Below are 17853 nucleotides of genomic sequence, written 5' to 3' on the forward strand. Positions count from 1 at the left end.
CAGCAACACCACTTGGGTGAATGCTAAGATCCCTGCTCTTGCACTTTGCTTGCAGTAGTGAAGAGTCTGGAACTTGTTTCAGATCTTGGCTCCTATAGACAGTTGATTGATCCTTTTATATTACCTTTGTGTCTCAATGGTGTCTCACTTTGTCCCCTTGTGTTTTGGCTGAGAACACAGCCATCAATACTGGCATTGCATCTCTAAACACAAATAACATCTTTCCTGTATTTGACTTTACATAAAACACAGAGTGGCCTGAGAGAGGAAAATTAGAAACTGCTTCTGTGAGATGATTCAGCCCTGTGCAACTATACTCTGGCTGTCACTTGAAACAGGTGATCAATAAATACATTTATAATGTTTTCTCTCCAAATATTAGTTGTCCAGCACCCTCTCTATGCTTTATTTTATTTATTTTATCCTTGTTCCCCTTAGAAGCGTGACTCAGGAGCCCTCTGTTATTAAAAACAGTCCCAGTTGCATATGCCTTTCATTTCCTTTGGATTACATTAATTGCCTGACAGCTAAAAGTGATCTGGGTTTTCCAGGCTTCAGCTCTGAACAACAAGAAATATTTACCAGCTACAGCAGATTTATAAAGATGCCACTGACATGCCTTGAGACTAACAATCAGAAAACACAGCAGCAAAACAACACTATTTTTCAAGGTTAAATGTTCAGAATGCTAACAAGGAATTGCACATAATAAAGCCAAACAAAGACATGGATTCAGCCTACTTTTTCCTCCACTCGTCTCACATAAAAGAAGGATGCTGGTGGTTTAAAAATGATTGCACAGCATCACACGACAATTAGAAATTTAATAATGGAGCTTTAAATTGGTTTTGGTTTTGTAGTTCAAGTATCTGTTAGTGTCAGCCCCCTACCTCTATTGCACAGTCATTTTCTTTTCATGCATGCTTTGCTCTGTGTCTTTGTAAGACTTGCTTAGCTGAGAGTGGCTGGATGATACTATATATAAGGAGCAGCTAATGTGCAGGAGGGGTTGTCCAGGCTGATGTTAGCAATCTGGAACTCGGTCATGTCCTGCATGACTTTGAACAGCTCATTTAGCCTCCCTGCACCCTGTTTCCCAGGTATAAACTGCAAGTAACGGCACTTTTGCTGATTGAGGGCCAGGAGGATACCTGCTTTTGGAGTTACTCCGGTACTGTGGTAACTGGACTGGGAAAAGGGGCTTGGACAGAGGAAGTGCTCTGGATACATGTGCTGGGCTGGCCATGGTACACACCTTGAGGGCTTAAATACATCAACAACTTTCTGGCTTTGTTTCAATGGCAAAATTAGTAAGGCCCAATTCTCATTCAGCCAGGGCCACCACTTTTGCGTAAAAAGACCAATCTTAAGGCCCTGCATCCCTGGCACTGATGCTGCCCTCAAGCCACAGATGCATACTGGGGTCTTTTTCACTGCCTTGAAGCAGTGACTTGAAGCTTTATACATACCCAACATACGGTGTGAAGATATTCCCTGCCTTAAAGTGACTTCAAGTCAAAAAATGAAACTTCAACTTCAAAAGTAGTGTAATCTCAGTGTAATATTTACATTGAAAGGGGAAGGACTTGCTCACAGGGCATGATGATACTTGGAGCCACACCCCTGATCTGTCCTGCAGTTCTGAGAGCCAGAGAGAAGTGGACCACCTCCCAGAGTGCATGGGAATTTTCAGTAACAGAGATGCCCAGCATCCTGGCTGTACTGGCCTCAGTTTGAAGGCCATCAGGAAAGACTGGCAGCAACAGGGAAAAGCTGGAAGCAGTAGTCTTTCTTCCAGTGTCTCACTGTCAACCTGAGAGGCTGTTATGGACTGCCAAGCTGGTCAAGTAAGCCATCTTCCTGGGGGTAGCCAAAACTGCCTCCAAAGGCATCTTATACTCCTTTAGTGGTGATGAAATTGTTGCACCCTTTGCTGCTGTTTGAACTACATCTTAGTAGCACCTGTGCTGGAAACAGGTTAAAATACCACCTTAACATGGAAAAGGGGAGACAAAAAGTTCCACAGTGGTATAGCCTTCTATTAATAACAATTGAGACATCATGGACAGGCACTGCTGTCTTTCCAAGCCTTCCTTGAGATATTAATGTCCCTTAGGAGATGGATTAAGTTGAGTCCATCTGTCCATAGTTTTTCTGTAGGGTGCTCTTTCTGCAATGGGAGAAGCTGATGGAGGGAGGCGAGCAGCAGAGATGCTGCTGCAGGTGGCCTGGACAGCTCAGTTTGGATGACCTGTTACTTGGCAATTTCCTGAAATTGTTTTGCAGTAGTTAGGTGACCCAGGGACCTCCAGCAGACCAGCAATGGGGACTGACAGTGAGCTCTGCAGGTTGGTGGCAGTTTAGCACAGCAGGGTGGCTGGTGCCTGCAGCGTGTGGAGCAGAGTCAGCCCTCACACTGTGCTGTCACCATTATACAGCACAGAGCAGTTGGTGGCATGCAGTTTTATGCTCTAGTTAACATCCACCCTACCTACTTCTATGGGGGGCAGGCTGAGTATATATCCTAACTATTTTAGGGAAATACATAATTATTATGAATAAGAAATAAATATAGGGGCTTGAAAGTCTGGATTACACTCCTACAGAGACTCTGTTGAAAAGTACACTGATTTCAGTTTCTCAATCTATTTCTAAAATGAGTTAAGACCATTTTTATTTAGATAAACTTCTCAACAATGTAACATGGTTTTAACTAATCCGATATAAATGAATATATTTAATTTTCGTTACTCTTTCTGAGCACCCTTTGATAGATGAGATCTTAATATAGGCTTTAAAATCTTCAATTCTTTTAGACTTAGCAGCAAGTAGAAATGTTTGGTTTGAGATCCCATCTTTGTGAGTGGTTTAACAAGCTGATTATTTTTTTTTCAAAGTCCCTCAAAGCTTAAGGCTGGCTGCAGTAATCCTGCTTTATCCTTTTTGTTTTAACCCCTAAAAAGAATTAATCATGTGAATCATTACTCATGTGAATCTGCAGTACTAATTTTGTTGTTGTTCTTAGTCTCAGCTTTCACTGCTTTGATGATTCTACTCAAACTGTTATCACATGTTCACTTTCAGGGAAAGGCTTTGGGACACTTCAATTCTTTAATCCTACCTCCAGCTAAAAAAACACTCTGAACCTTTAGAATGGAGAACGTGTGTGTGTGTGTGCTTGTGTGTGTGTGTGCTTGTGTGTGTGTGCATGTCTGTAGGTTGACTTGCTTGAGAGATCCTTTCTACAGGCTTTGCCTTATCTATTTACAGATTCAGTTAAGACCACAGAAGGATTATAAGTACTGATCTTTGGTTCCAAATGCTTGAGTAATTTCTAAACTGGAGATACCTTAGCAGTGGAAAAGGGAATTAAACCATTGCTTTTACAGATACACTTCAATATTGTATATTTAATCTATAATTTATTGCTAAAACAAATTGCTTCCCAGATCAAGTACTCCTGGGAAGCAGGAATGGTATTTGTGTTTGTAGAGGTCTTCTCATGCAGACTTTCATTTTGGTCTCTTTTGTTTGTTTGTACTGTTAACCTAAAATAATAAGCTAAACTGGTTAATCCCTGTGCATTGAGGAAGGATGGGGAGGGAAGGGTATATAACTTTTGCACAGTTAATTAAAAATCCTCTAAGGTGTGGACTGAAAAAATATCTAACTTTGGGTCATCCTTCTTTTTTACCCTGTGTATAAACAGCAACAGTATAAACATCCTGACCAGTTAGTTATGTGCAGTTCTGCAGTTGTCAGTAGTCTCAGCGCAGATCCTTGCACCAGTCCCTCCCTCTTCTCGTCTGCACTGTAGTGTGGCAGGGAAGCAGGGGAAATCCTTAGAAGTGGGGAAGATGCCTAATGGAAAAGGTAGGAATTGTCATCTCTGTTACAGGAATAGGTGCAGCAATGAGGGAAGGGAGCAGTAAGGCCCTTGAGGATCTGGGAGGACTTCCATAAGCAAATAACAACAGTTATTTATGCAGTGCATTCCCTCTACTTTAAGAGAATTAGGGAAAGGTAGGAGATTAACATACCTCCCTGTGTGATAGGAGCAGTGCTCCAGGGAGAAGAGAGAGTCTCCAGAGCAGCACTGAGATATTAGAGTGGCTCTGTTCTTCCCATTAGGATGAAGAAATCGTTCTACCCATTCTGCTGCAAACCAAACTGATATCTGACTGAGTGAATTTGAAGCAAACAGCTAATGAAATCTAAAATAAATGAGATTATGGAATTAAATTATAGAATGCAAAATATTTGTGTAATTGTATAATTCAAAGCTGTTGCAATATTAATGAATATTATAATACAATGATTAAACATAGGATTTATTTCTGTTTTGCAAATGTGCCTAAGCCTTTAATCTAGCAGGGTATGGGTATTACAACCTAGGTAAATTTTGTTAAACTTTTCTGTGAAAGCATTTTATTTAAAAAACACAACTACAAACCCTTCTCTGTTCAAAGCGCTCATTATCACTCATTGTTTCCTTCAGTCTGCTTCCCATTGTTTCTGGCTCATCTACTGAAGATAAAATGAGACAATATGCAACTAAGAACACATTGAGCAGTGAGAAACCAAGGATATAGTTCAGCACAGCTGAAGTCCAATTGCCTAAAGCACCCTTTTATTGAAATCCTGCCTTTTCTTTTCTTGTAGTCTGATCTAGGCTCTTGTATAGAGTGTTTTTTCTCTGAATAATCTTGCTGTTCACAGTGAACTGTTTAAGGAGCAAGGTCCTACTGTCCTAATGGCAGTAAGCATGGCAAAAAGTAGTCCCAGGAGAAACAGAAAAATCTTAACTGCATCCTCATTTATCTCAACAAATTTTGTTTATACATCCCAAAGGGCCAACATAAGCCAAGCAGTGATTTTTCCCTATGAATTTTTTGGATCATCTCTTCAATACCTTAAGAAAAATCATGTTCAAACACCTTTCTATTACTTTTCATCCTCAGGAAAGCTGAAGAACTTCAGTCCAGACTGAAAAAAATTGATTGCTCCTGTTTTCTACTGTCTGTTAACTAATCTTGGCTCCTTGGAGCCTTGCTTTAAGTTGCTCTACAGAGCTTTTGTGCTGTTGTAAATCACTGCTGTTGTCAAGATGGAAAAGTTGCTGGTAATGCAAGGTTGTTGACTTGTCTCTGGACTCAGAACTCTGTTTGCTTGATCCTGGCAAGAAGAGGAGCAGATTTCTGTACTGTAGCCTTTACCTTAGCACTGGTTGGGGTTTTATGTCCTGTGGTGGGCGAAAGGTCCAGCTCCCTGAGTAACCTTCCTATAATTTGTGTTTGAATCTGCTGCTGTTCAAGCCACCAAACTGGAACTGTGTGGGCAGTGGAGATGCTGTGATACACAGCTCAGGGACTCCTGCCCTAAGAAAGGGAGATGGTTGTGCTGGTTCAGTGTCCCATGACCATCTCCCTCTCCAGGGAGCTGTGACACTGAGCCCCTTCAGTGGGCAGCTCTGCCTCCTGCTCTGCCACTACATCATCTCCCTTTCCCCCTGCAGTGGATGAGTGATGGCCACATCAGTGTCAGTTCACAAAAGAAATGCCCATCAGGACTGGTTCAGCCTTGCAGGCACCAGGCTGTAGGAACCAGGCATTTACCTTTCAATTAATGAGTAGATTGTAATATCTATGGCCTTGAGAAGGTTTTCTTTCTCAAAAATATATTCCACCAGTAGAATAATCTCCCCTGGTTACTGGAAAACCAGTGAAGAAAGGAATAGATGTATTATGTCTAGAAATGGGTGTATATTTTTATTGCAAAGGGAATTAGCAGTTTGAACAATTTACCTCAAAATTCATTGTCATATGAAGTCTTTAAATCAAAACTGGTGCCTTTCCTTAAAAATAAGATCAACTACACTCAGAGTTACTCAGAAGGACTTAATGGGTGAAATTCTGTCATATGCAATGTGGAGAAACCAGTGACCACTCTAGTTCCTTTTAACCATAAAACTGATGTTGAGTCAGTGCTAGGAAGGTGGGGCTGCCCAGCAATGAACTGTGTGGTGTTAAAATGGTCACATGAGGTGTCTTCATACTCTTCATTCTCCATGCTCACCCCCATCCTACCCCTCAGTACTGCTCTATCTCCTTTCCGCTGTCTTTCTACACTTACAAAAATGGGATTGGTTGTCCTTTTATGCCCTGTTCCTTCAGAAGTACTGTGAATCATGTGCATCATAGGGGTGACTAACATCAAACCATTCATCATAGTAACATTCCAATCACTCTGCCATCTTAGAAAGGTGTGGGCAAGATACTCTAAATGATAATGTAACTAGAACTTGGAGTGCTTTGGTGGAGGAGAATAAAAACCCTCCTATAGCAGTTGTAATAGGTTCTGGGAATGTTGGTTGGGTTTTTGTTGCTGTGGGTGTTTGTGGTTTTGTTTTTGTTTTTGTTTTTTGGGGTGTGGTTTTTTGTTGTGGTTTTGTTTTGTTTTTTTGTTGGTTGTTGTTTGTTTGTTTTATTATATGTAATGGAAATGTAACCACTTGATACCCCTAAGCCAATGTAATAAGATCCATTATTTGGAGGATGATGAAGGGATCTGGTGAAATTACTTGATTCACAAAACAACCTGCAGAAGAGATATTAGTAGATCTAACCTCTACGTGGACCTGCAGCTCCCCTGTCCTCCTCACAGGTAGCAGAGCAAAGGGTAGCTGTCATTTTCTGTTATACACATACAGGCTTTTGTGCATTCATTTGTAAATATAGACCAAGGCTTGGATTCCTGGCTTTAAAACCTGAATATACGAGCATGGGCATGAGGTTCCTTGGAAGGCAATGAATGCTAATATTATGCTACTGTCTCTCATGAGGAGAGCCATAAGAAAATGATTTTTGGGGGAAACACATGTACTTTTGTCTTCACTGTGAAACAAAATCTCCACATCACTCCAACCCAGGTGTTTTATTCAGCTTAAAATTAATAGCTAATTTATCTAAGCATTTTAACTTTTGCTTTGAAAAACTGAACAGAAACTATGCAAAATGTAGTATCAGTATCTTGAAATTCAGAATCTTGAAAATATCCACACTTGCTACAGCTTTGCTTCAGACACTGCAAATAAGTTACTTAAAGCAAGAGTGATTTTCTTAGTCAACTTACTTCTTTCTTGCAGCCTTCTTCTGGGGGCAATACCATCTGCAAGAGTCATCTTCTTCAGCCTTGCTGTTCATTCTAAACTCTATCCTAGGCATTAATTACCAAAGGCACTCTTCTGTTTTTCATGTGCTCAGTACCTGTGCTTTTTGCAATGACAGTTAAAAGCAAAGAGCCACATGCTAGATCTGGGAAGGGCATAACTTTAACATGTTGGATACCATACTTTTCTTCTATGGGATTCTTAAGCATCCTTATCTGCAATGTATTCCTAAGAGATCTGCCAGTCTTGTGCAAGCACTACACTTTTTACTTAGTGAGTGTACTCTGAGAGCTCCAGTCCTTCAGACTGACAGTGACAGGCAGCCTGATCAGTAACTCCTTCCACTGCATCCCCTGATTGGCTGGATGCACACAGAGTGGTTAGAAAATTCTTTGCTGTGGAGAGAAACAATGATAAAGCATTTTTAAAACAGTAAACTGAATGTTTTTCACAGGTGGCAGGTCTTATTTATGACAAGTTGTAATTGCCTCAGTGGAAAAAAACCACGAAACAACAACAAAGGAAAAAAGGTATTTTAAAGGGAATTTGGTACCCTTGGATCTGCAAGTTGGATTCTGTAGGTACTAGGTAGCTTCAAGCAACTGGACACTGAGGGTGCTGACAAGGATGGACTGGGTGCAACAAGGGAGTCACTGCTCCTAGTTGGTGGTGCCAGATCTACTGAGAGGTGTAGCTGTACACTGACCAGCTGAGGGCTAAAATAGTGGGTTTTGTTGTTGTGTTTGGTGTTGCTTGTTGTTTTGTTGGGGTGGTTTTTTTTTTTGGGGTGGGGAAAGTTTCTTGTGGTTGGTTTTTGTTTGTTTGTTTTGTTGGTTTTTTTATTTCATCTTTAGATTTCCGAAGAAAGTTTCTAAAAGCAGCCTGAGCACCCCTACGTCAGTGTCAGTACATTGGAAAATGTTATCCCAGTCTGAGTCTGTTCTGTGGGCATGCAAAGCTCTTCTCAGCTCTCTGTTCTCAGTGTTGTCCTGGAGGTTTCCAGAAAGCATGTCCCAGCAAATACTTTTATTGAAATACTTCCTAATGAATCACCTAACAAAACTTGCAGCCAAACACAGGCAAAAAAGGGAGATTGTTTTGGAGGGTGGAGGTAAACTTTCTCCAGTCCCTTTGTTGAGCTCACAACACTTTTCCTGTTTTAGTGGGAGGACAAAATTTACTAAGACGTGTTGCAAATAGTATCCACATAACTAGTAAAAGTATTTTCCTTTATACTAAAGACTGTTTTTGTGTAGAGAATGCTCTACATATAGCCCATTTAAAATGGCCATTATATTTTTTAAGGCTTTTTTGCTGTGTGGCAAGCATGGGTTCTTCCCTTGGCTGGGAAGAAGTATCCTCCAACTCCTTGCCAAGGAAGACAAAAGAACTGCCAGGATAGTCCTGCAAATGTAGGATTTCTCAAGGAATGGCTCTGCTCTGTGGCTGGAAAGCTTGACTATCAAGGCATCACCAGTCTGACTTTCTTTCCAGTCTTCAGGCTATGTCTCTTCCATGGGCTTTAATGCAAAGCAGCGGGAGGGGACAAAGCAAAGGAAAAGATAAGTGTTTATTATGAGTTGGCAGTGGTATCTGAGTTGATAGCATCTAAGAAGTGGCTGGCTGGATATGAACACCCAGTGAGGAACTTGGCTGGTCTTTTTATTTAGACTGTGAATTATTCTCTGCAGAGATCCTGCCTCTTATCATGTCATATGACATTCTGGGCAGTATTTCAAGACAAATAAATAAATAGAAACAGCAATAATTCCTTTTCACTTTCCTCTGAGCTGCAGGATTTTGGGAACCTTCAGTACATGTTTCTTCTAGATCTCCATTTTTGAAATTACCTAATAATGGGGGAAGAAAATCAAGAGGTTGGGTCAGGAAAGAAAGGACAGTTAAGTTTTCTGCTAGATCTTGCACAGCCAAAGCACCCTGATTTCACATCAGTATTAGCAAACTCGTAATAGCAAATAGTTTCCTGGAATCTAAGACCCTATGGGCTGTTTAGAAAGAAGTCAGCAGGACTTTGCACATGTTGTAACTAATGTGTTTCATGTGCTTTCTTGGTCTGAGGTCTCTCATCATTGTTTTCTGCTAATACCTTGGAGACTTTCTGGGTCTTGGTGTTCCATTGTACAATCAACTGCTTCTGACACAGCCATTTTATTGATAGTCTATAAGGGCAATTCTTGGAAGAGAAATAAGTATTTGAGGAAAATGTATTGTTTAACCTTTTTTCTGCATGACTGTATTCAGGGTCACACAGGGACACCTGACTTTGCGTTCCAACACTATCAGACATATTTTCATCAGACATCTTGTGCTGAAGTCAAAGCAGAGCTATGCCTACCTGGATCAGCTGAGGATTCAGCCATTTTAGTGAGCCTAAGAAATGAGTTCAAATCTCATGCAGCTACAGCAGCAGAACCGGATCAGAAATGGTCAGGAACAGGCTGCACATGCAGTCTCAAGCAAAATAAAACCCCATGACTCCCTTCCTAGGCTGGATTTTCAGAGGCAAGAGGATCCCAAAACAGGCAAAACACTCTGGTGGAGGGAAGGAAAGATAAATTTAAGGGTCCAAAGGGGCTGCAACATGAACTTTTTTTTTTGAGAAATTTATTTTTGAAAAGGCAGCGTATTATAATGAAAAATTTCCCATTGTACCAGCTCATGATTTATTATGCCCAGGCATGCCTAGTGTCTCCCTAAATGTAGCCAGGCAATGGCTGCTGCTATTAGGATGCAAAAGTTTTAGCCTGAAAAAAAGAAGGCTGAGACAAATTTTGGAGGAGCTTCCCTAAGGTGGAAAGCAAAAAAACTGACACTGAAGGGGGGGTTCAGTGTGTATGAGCACTGGGGCTCCTGTGTTTTTGCAGACAGGAGGAACCTGCCGTGGGTGGAGTGGGAAGAGAACTGCCAGGCAGCAGAGATGCAGCTTATGCCACATCAGCAGCGACTCGAACTGGGCTTCACTGCTGGCTGTATCCTGACCTGTGAGGATGGTGATGTTGCAAAAGGAAGATGGCAACCAGCTGTCTTGGGAATCACCATGCTGGAGGAGAGACTGTGAAATAGTGTTAATCATATTTCAGGAACTGGGTATCAGGTGCAGATATTATATGATGGCTTGATCTACTGCACTGGTGTTTTCCTATTTTGCTTAAACTTTTTTTTTTTTTTTTTGCTACACTGGTTACTTTTTGGGAGTGGGTAAGGTAACGCACTGAACATTGCATACAGCTTTTTTTCAACTCCACAGGTTTCTGGATGGAGACCTGAGCCATTGATTTGCTTGCAACCTTTATACATCTGCTTTTGGCAGTCAGTCAGGTCTTGGCAGAAGACTTGCAGTTGCTTATCACAAAAGTCTTTCATGTAAGCATGTCAGACTTCACTATACTTTTTTTTTTTTTTCTTTTTGGCCTTGATTTTGAACTCTTTCCCAGCAAGATGTTTTAGCCTCTGGCTAGCAAAGACTCCTGGGTAGTTATTTGATTACCAGTTAAATATAGTATCTCATGTAGAATACATGCAGTTGGTTTATACCTGATCTAAGTATCTAGTGTGTTTCTTTCTTGCTGTTTCCTTGCTAGGGCTTGTTTCTGCAACTATATAATTTTGTGGATGTTTCAGAGCCAATATTAATAATTCATCCACAATCACAAAAAAGTGTGCAAGTGATGGTGCAGGCTGTCACTTGGCTCTCTTGGTTGGTAATAGGAGCTTTTCTTGGGAAAGATGGTGCTAAGGTTTGGCACCCCTTTTTGCCTCCCTGTTTCTCTTGCTGCAAGTGGAAGAATGTGCATGTATCTATGCTGGATCTGGCCCTCATTCAGGGCAGTCATGCCTGGTTTTGAGGGAGAATCTGAAATGATTGGAGGAACGTTGCACGTGTCACCTGTCTTGACACCTGTCTGTACAACCCACCTCTAGCTGTTCAAAGTGAGAAAGTAGAGTGATAACAAATGCCAACACTTTTTTAGAGCACGTTGTAAGATAATAACTAAAATATATTTGCTATCCTTGTCTCCCACCCTGGGCATAGCTCTGTGCCTGGAATATGTATCAAGAGCAACTCCTGTTTACAATTTAAACATGAGCTGTAGAGTACTTACTCCAGCTGCCAGTTTCCTGGGAAAAAGGTTTGCAATGACCATCTATTACCTTTGGCTGCAAAAAAAAGTAAAACTCCTAACCACATATGAAATTAAGCAATTATTTTCTAGCAGTTGGAGTTTGATTTTGGTGATAAGTGTTGGTTTGTGATTTAATAGGTCATTACCTACTTTGTCTGTAATAACAAAGTAATAAATAACTATTGGCAAGATGGATAACAGCTGGGTCTGAGACTCATGAAAAAGATAAAGCAATAGGCACAAACATACACTTTATATTAATAGGAAATGGATTCTAGCCAAGAAATGTGATATAAATGGATTTGTATTAGATGCCTCTGATTTGGGAGATGGTTAAACATCTACATTCACAAGACCTAGTTGTCTTTCTAGTTTATAAAATGTTTTGGACATGATACATAGAATATCCCTTTCTGAAGAGTTAATTCCATATCTCATGGATGCAGACTCATGGTCTCAGGACCTAGACTTCTCTCTGAAGGGCCACACTAGCTTTTTGGGCAAAATTAATCAAAAAACATTGATGTTTCGCTGTTTACTTGCTGCCCCATTCAACATCTGCTGCAGCTGCTGTGAGTTGTACTGACTTCTGAGGCACAAGGTGAAGTTTCTCATGCCTTCCTTTTTTTGTGATATCTTACTCAGTTAATGTCAAATATTGGTCTCTTATATCTTTTCTTATTTTTCCTGCCATTCTTGTTTCCTCCTGTGGAATGTTACTGCATCATTGTGTCATTTCTGTCATAAATTTGTCATATTGGTTTTGATTATCCCAAGTTAAGCTGGGCCAAAGCTCTGGGCTTGATTTGCAGTGTGCAAGTACATGAGAATATATGAGAAATTGAAATCCAAAAGTGGCAACAAATTTCCTCAGAGTTGGGCAGGGAGGATGGCATGACCCATGGTGCTCATCACCAACTCTTGAGCTCACCATTTATTTATTCTGTGCTTCTATTCTTCATTTGACAGGGGCCAGAAAACGAAGATACAAGAGATGTGTAGATGCCTTTGACATAGTCTGGTTTTGAAACTGTGAGAATACAGTTGTGCAGTTCTGAGCCTGACACCAAGGTCATGCAGAGGAAGCCAGTGGCTGTTGAAAATTTTTGATTAATCAAGAGCATTGACTTGAAGTATCTGTCCTTTCCCTTCTTGGAAAGGTTCATAGAAAAAATGTCTTTGCATATTTTAAGGAGGTGAGGAGGCAGGGGGGGAGGAGTGAAATGTCTTCAAAAGTGCCAGTGGATGTTTGTTCACTCTGAAATAGAGAGAAACAAAGATAGCACTTCCCTCTTTCTCACCAGCCTCCCCTGTTGCCAATACATTAGCATTGTATCAGCTAACTTAAAGAACAAAATGTGCTCAGGGAAAAGAGATTAAAATTGCAAAGCAGTTTCCTTTGCTATCAACACGATTGACAGAAAAATGACAAATTGCTCCTGGGAATGATTAAAGAGCGTGAATATTCTCATTCATGCCATGTCATATATTGCTAATTTATATGTAATTTATATGTATTTGTTTTCATTCCATTCTGGGAAATTTCAAGAAAGAATCTGCCAGGAATCAATAGGAAAAACAGCCCTGTATATATATATATGTATATATATACACATTAGTAATAAGTGTTTGCTGTGATTTATTTGGATTTTAATGACATCTGTAATGAGTGATGGATATCAGGAATGGAAATAGCCAGTAAGAAGGGGCAGAATGGCTCACAGCAGGACTCTGGAGACCTAGGATGTCTTGCTGGCTCTGCTGTTGGCCTGCTGGGTGACCTTGGTCAACACTGATTGCAGTGTACCCTCCTCTGTTCTTCCATCTGGGCAGTGGAAATACTGACACATGCCAGCTTTGCAAGCTAGCTAGACTATGGGGTAGTACTGGCCAGAAACCAGGAATTCTGCTTTGTAAAGAACCTCAAGGTACAGTGTTTCATTTTTTTATTTCCAGGTCTTTTGAGATTTGTCCTTCAATGCTTCAGTAGCCTGTAGACCTCCTGATTTAATTATGATTCAGCCTGGTTATACAGATTTTTGTTGTTCTTGTCTTTCCTTGTAAAGTAGCACCTACAGCTCCTTAATAACTTCTGTTAATCATTTTATCTCCTTTGCATGCCAACTGGAACGTTTTGGCAAGGTTGTTGCCTTCTAGGTTTTTCAGCCTGAGTATCAGGAACATGGCATGCCCAAGAATAGGGAAATGTGGTTCTTGCTAGTCTGTTTCTACAGAGAGAAAATGAAACTCAATCAGAAGAGACACTTGCTCTCCAGCAGAACTTGGTTAATGTCATGGGAAAGAGAGAAAAAAACATGTCTGTGAAGGATAGCAATGGGGAAGTTAACAAGAATGTGATATGGGAACTCAAGAGAAACATCACCCAGATGGTCTATCATCCCAGCAAATAATTATGCAATTCTCCTGTCTGAATCCATTGATTTGATCTGAGAAACATGTTGTATCTAATCTGTGCAATCCTCTTTCTCAGAGATCCTTTGACAATGCATCTCATCTTGTGAATCAAATTGCATTTGCATAATCAGATGCTTGGGCTCCAAGCTAACTGAGGCATTTACAGTTTTCAGGAAGGCTAAAGTGCTGCATGTTAGAGGACAATTCCTTGCACTATCGGTATTTATTTCAAAGGAAAGATTTGTCTTAATGGTTAGACTTTGGCTTCATAGCCAGATTTAGTCTCACAGAAGAAAAATACATGGTTGGGGATCCTTGTCCCAGAAGCCTGACTCACCTGTTTGTTTTCTTTCTTGACAGCAATGAGCAATCTCTTAGATAACCCAGGGGAGGGCTGGCCAGGGCCCAGGCAGCCTGGGAGAGCTGCAAGCAGCAACACAGTGGAGCAGGTGACTGCTTTTCTCAGCAGGAAGTTTCCTCTCTCCTGAAAAGAATTCTTCATCAATGATGGAATGACACCATCTCCCTAAGTAGCTCTGTGGTGAGTGTTCAGTCTTTTTTTTTTTTTTTCCCCCCCATTTTGTGTGTTTCTTTTGGTGCAGGATATGTCTGATATGATCATATACTGTGGTGTTGGAAGGAATGTCAGCTCAGTATTTTCAATGGAAGCAGAGGTGGCATTAAACCAGCTTGTATATGGGAAAGGGGTTGAGAGGAAATCTTGGTCTTGGAGAACAGATGACTTAATTTGCTGAAACTACTTTGAAGCCTTTCTGTTTGGCCTCACTCTTCTCTCACTTGATATAACACTGGAGTTATCAGCCAGAGGAACTGACATGTTTAGTGTAAGGGAAAGGAGAATAAGAGACAGGATCTGTGGATTTTACCCTTGTTCTTTTGGAAGAAAAAGTGATGTAAAGAGAACACAAACAATTAGAGCATATGCTGTGTTTGTTTATCTTCAGAAGCCTGTGGTAGGTGTGCCAGTATGGTGCTGTTCAGCAAATAACAGTAAAGGCAGACAGCAATTAACCACATGTCTTCTGTGAGTGGTAGTGCAAGTTATTTGTATTTAACCTTCATGATTCATGAACCACTTTCATTCTGGGAACTAGGGAAAAAGGAAAGGAATATTTTAGAGCTATATGTCATCATGTGAAAAATGATCAAACTTTAGTTGTCAGCAATGAAAAAACATATTATACATAAATATATAAACTTCTATTATTGGCAAATGAAATAGAATGATTTATCACATATATGCATGTATACATGCATACATACATATCTATATACATATGTGCATGTATTTGTGGGGTAACAATAGAGTTCTGTTTCTGGGAATTTCAGGCTTAATTTACTCTTAGGAGCTCAAGTCAGATATGTACTGAAACCACTGGAAGAATTCTCATCAGTATCAATGGCTGTTACATTTGAACTACTAGTAAAAACACCACCATAATAGCATAAGAGCTACAGGCTTTGAAAGTTGTGGGATTTTTGTCCCCCTCCCAGTTTATTTTCAAAGATACTAGACTTATTTGGGAAAATCAGCCTTTATTGGATTCAATATTCAAAGAATGTGATGGGATATCCAGACTGATGCAACTAAGCTTGTTCTGATGCCACATGCTTTTCAGGGATATTTGAATTGACAGACAGCCCTGATGAAGAATTGTCATTGGAAGAGGTACTGCTTAGTCTCTGGTTTTTTTATCTTAAATATCCAGGCCACAGGGGAAGAAAAGCAAGAAAACCAAAGAACACCTGTCTTATTATCTGTTAAAGAAGAAATAACTACTTCACCAGGGTTACATCACTTTTTCCCTCAACTGGTGTTGTCACAGAGCTTGTTTTTGGCAGAATGAAGTTTAGCAACCAGTTTGTCTCATTATAGGTAAACAGATACATTTTGGACAGTTTTCCATTGGCCATCACATAAATTTCAGCTTAACTGTAATGAACTGGCTCCAAAATGTGTACTGGAATATTGATTTTTGTGAATTAATAAGATATTGTTTTCAGGTTTTATGGATTAATACTTAGCTACAAGCTGTTCAGCATTTGGATGGAGAATATCCTAGCAGTAAAATGCAATTTTGTTTTGGAAACAGATGGAACAATTGGATTGGTGGACAGATTGTTTCAAAGAGTAGCAAGGGAGAGGCAGAAAGTGCCTTTATTTGTTGGTCTTTCAGTACAAATCATAAGTATTGACATCTTAAAAGGAATCAAGTGAGGGTTGTGGTCTGGGTTTTTTTTGTCCATTTTTAAATAGGGTTTTGGGGGCTGTTATCTTTTGTTATGCCTAAAGATGTAAAAAACCCCAACAATTAAAATGAGATATTTTGAAAGGTAAACAGTCATCTTTTTAAAATAAAAAGAAATAATTTAAATTGCTTCCCCACTGAGAAAATGCATCACTTAGCTTAGAATCAAAAGCTTATTTAACACTTTAAGCAAACATTAAATCTGCTTTCCTCCTGCTGTCCCTGGTTCCATTGGGAGCTCTAAAATTTTCCAGTAGGAACTTTTTCAAAGGTGAATATTCTCAGGGAAAATTTTCTTTCAAATCCACCTAATAACTGTGTCAGGGAGCATTCTGGATGTTCTGCAGTGAGATGGAAAGAGGTCATGATATTATAAGAAGAGCTGAAGGACGAGAAAAGTCATTTGAGCTGAAGAATGTCAGATTTGTCAGACCCTTTGGTCAGGGGCAGCTCAGTGGTGGGCTGAGCATGTCACAGAGGTGGACTGGCAGAAACAAGAATGTATTCTGATATTTGCGATCACCCTGGGAAGTCCACTGTGCTTCTGGTTACCTTTGAGCTACCAGGCTCTGGACCAGATGAAGTGCAATGATGTCAGTTGGCATCGGTGGGAACAGTATTTCAAGTTGTCCCAGTCCAAGAGGGTCAACACACAAGCCTGTGTGTTTTGCTTGGTGGTAATTATTCAGCTATGCTAATGCTGAGTCTGATTTCAAATGTAATGCTGGGGTAACTGCACTGGTTTCACAGGAGTTAATCCACAGTTGTTTAACTGAAAGCAACATCAAGGCCATAATCTCTGCTACTGAGCAGTGACAAACAACAAAAAACAGCCATTGGCATAGCTTCAAGAAATGTGTTCGATCAGTTATTGGTCCCACACCATGAAAAGACCTGTAACAGAGCATTCCTGTAGGGAACAGGTTGCAGTTAAAATGTAAATCAAATTCAGTATCACCAGACTTGTTAGTACAGTCTTTGGTGCTGCTTGATAAATAGACAGCACATGGAGCCTTGACATCTGGCTGTGTGGGTGTTAATGAAGCTCTCGGTCAGCATTATAACTGGAAGGCATGAAGGAGAGATGCACAAGAGAGGATGAACACTTGTTCAGTACGTGCTTCAGGAAAGATGTGAAAGCCTTGAGTATCCTTCCATTGTAAGTAATCTTTGCTGAATCTCAAGGAGAAGAGTGTGAAGGTGAATATGTCTCTGTTCCTAAAGATCAAAAGACATTGTGCATTGGTGTCAAAGCACGTTGTTTCACAGCTCTGGAAGAAGCGTAGCTAAGCACAGCCCGTCAGGCAGGGCGTGTGGCTGAGCTCTGGGGAGGGATTTGGTTTGCAGTCACAGGATTGCCTGTGAGATGCTTCTTGATCAAAACAGAAATATTTAATCAGGTTTGTCTCGTGTAACTGTCATGTAGAGAAAACAGATTGGATTTGTGCAATCAATGGGCAGGAAAGACCACTTTATCCACTTTAGTGGAGCTGACTTAAAGAACTAGGGTTTGGAGACAGCAAGCTGTCTGTATTCTGACTCTCTCCTGTCTGAGGACACAAGCTGTTCTGGGACCAGGCACTGATTATTCTTAAATTTTACCCACAATTATACCTTCTTATCTGTTAATAGAAAACCAGCTGGTGAGTTCAGCCAAAAAAATTTAATAATTATTTTCAGAAAAATCAAAGGAAGAATTTGCACCGATTTCTGAAGGCAGGTATCTTACCCTAGTAGTCAGACAGAAATGGTATCTTACCCTAGTAGTCAGACAGAAATATTTGGATACCTAAAGGTACATTATGGAATGTATTCAAGTGCATCAGTGAATTAGGAACCTGTACATAGATTTTCA

General features: G+C 40.3%; 1 long non-coding RNA gene across 1 annotated transcript in view; it reads left to right on the forward strand.

The window, feature by feature from the left end:
• The first annotated feature begins 14097 nt into the window (after positions 1-14097).
• LOC127390601 (uncharacterized) overlaps positions 14098-17853 on the forward strand; it is a 115118-nt gene continuing 111362 nt past the window's right edge. Inside the window, exon 1 of the long non-coding RNA XR_007890900.1 lies at positions 14098-14269. This is a non-coding gene — a long non-coding RNA (uncharacterized LOC127390601). The remainder of the gene's footprint in view (positions 14270-17853) is intronic.

This window comes from Apus apus, chromosome 14, assembly GCF_020740795.1.
Source record: "Apus apus isolate bApuApu2 chromosome 14, bApuApu2.pri.cur, whole genome shotgun sequence".
In the NCBI taxonomy this organism is placed as follows: Eukaryota; Metazoa; Chordata; class Aves; order Apodiformes; family Apodidae; genus Apus; species Apus apus.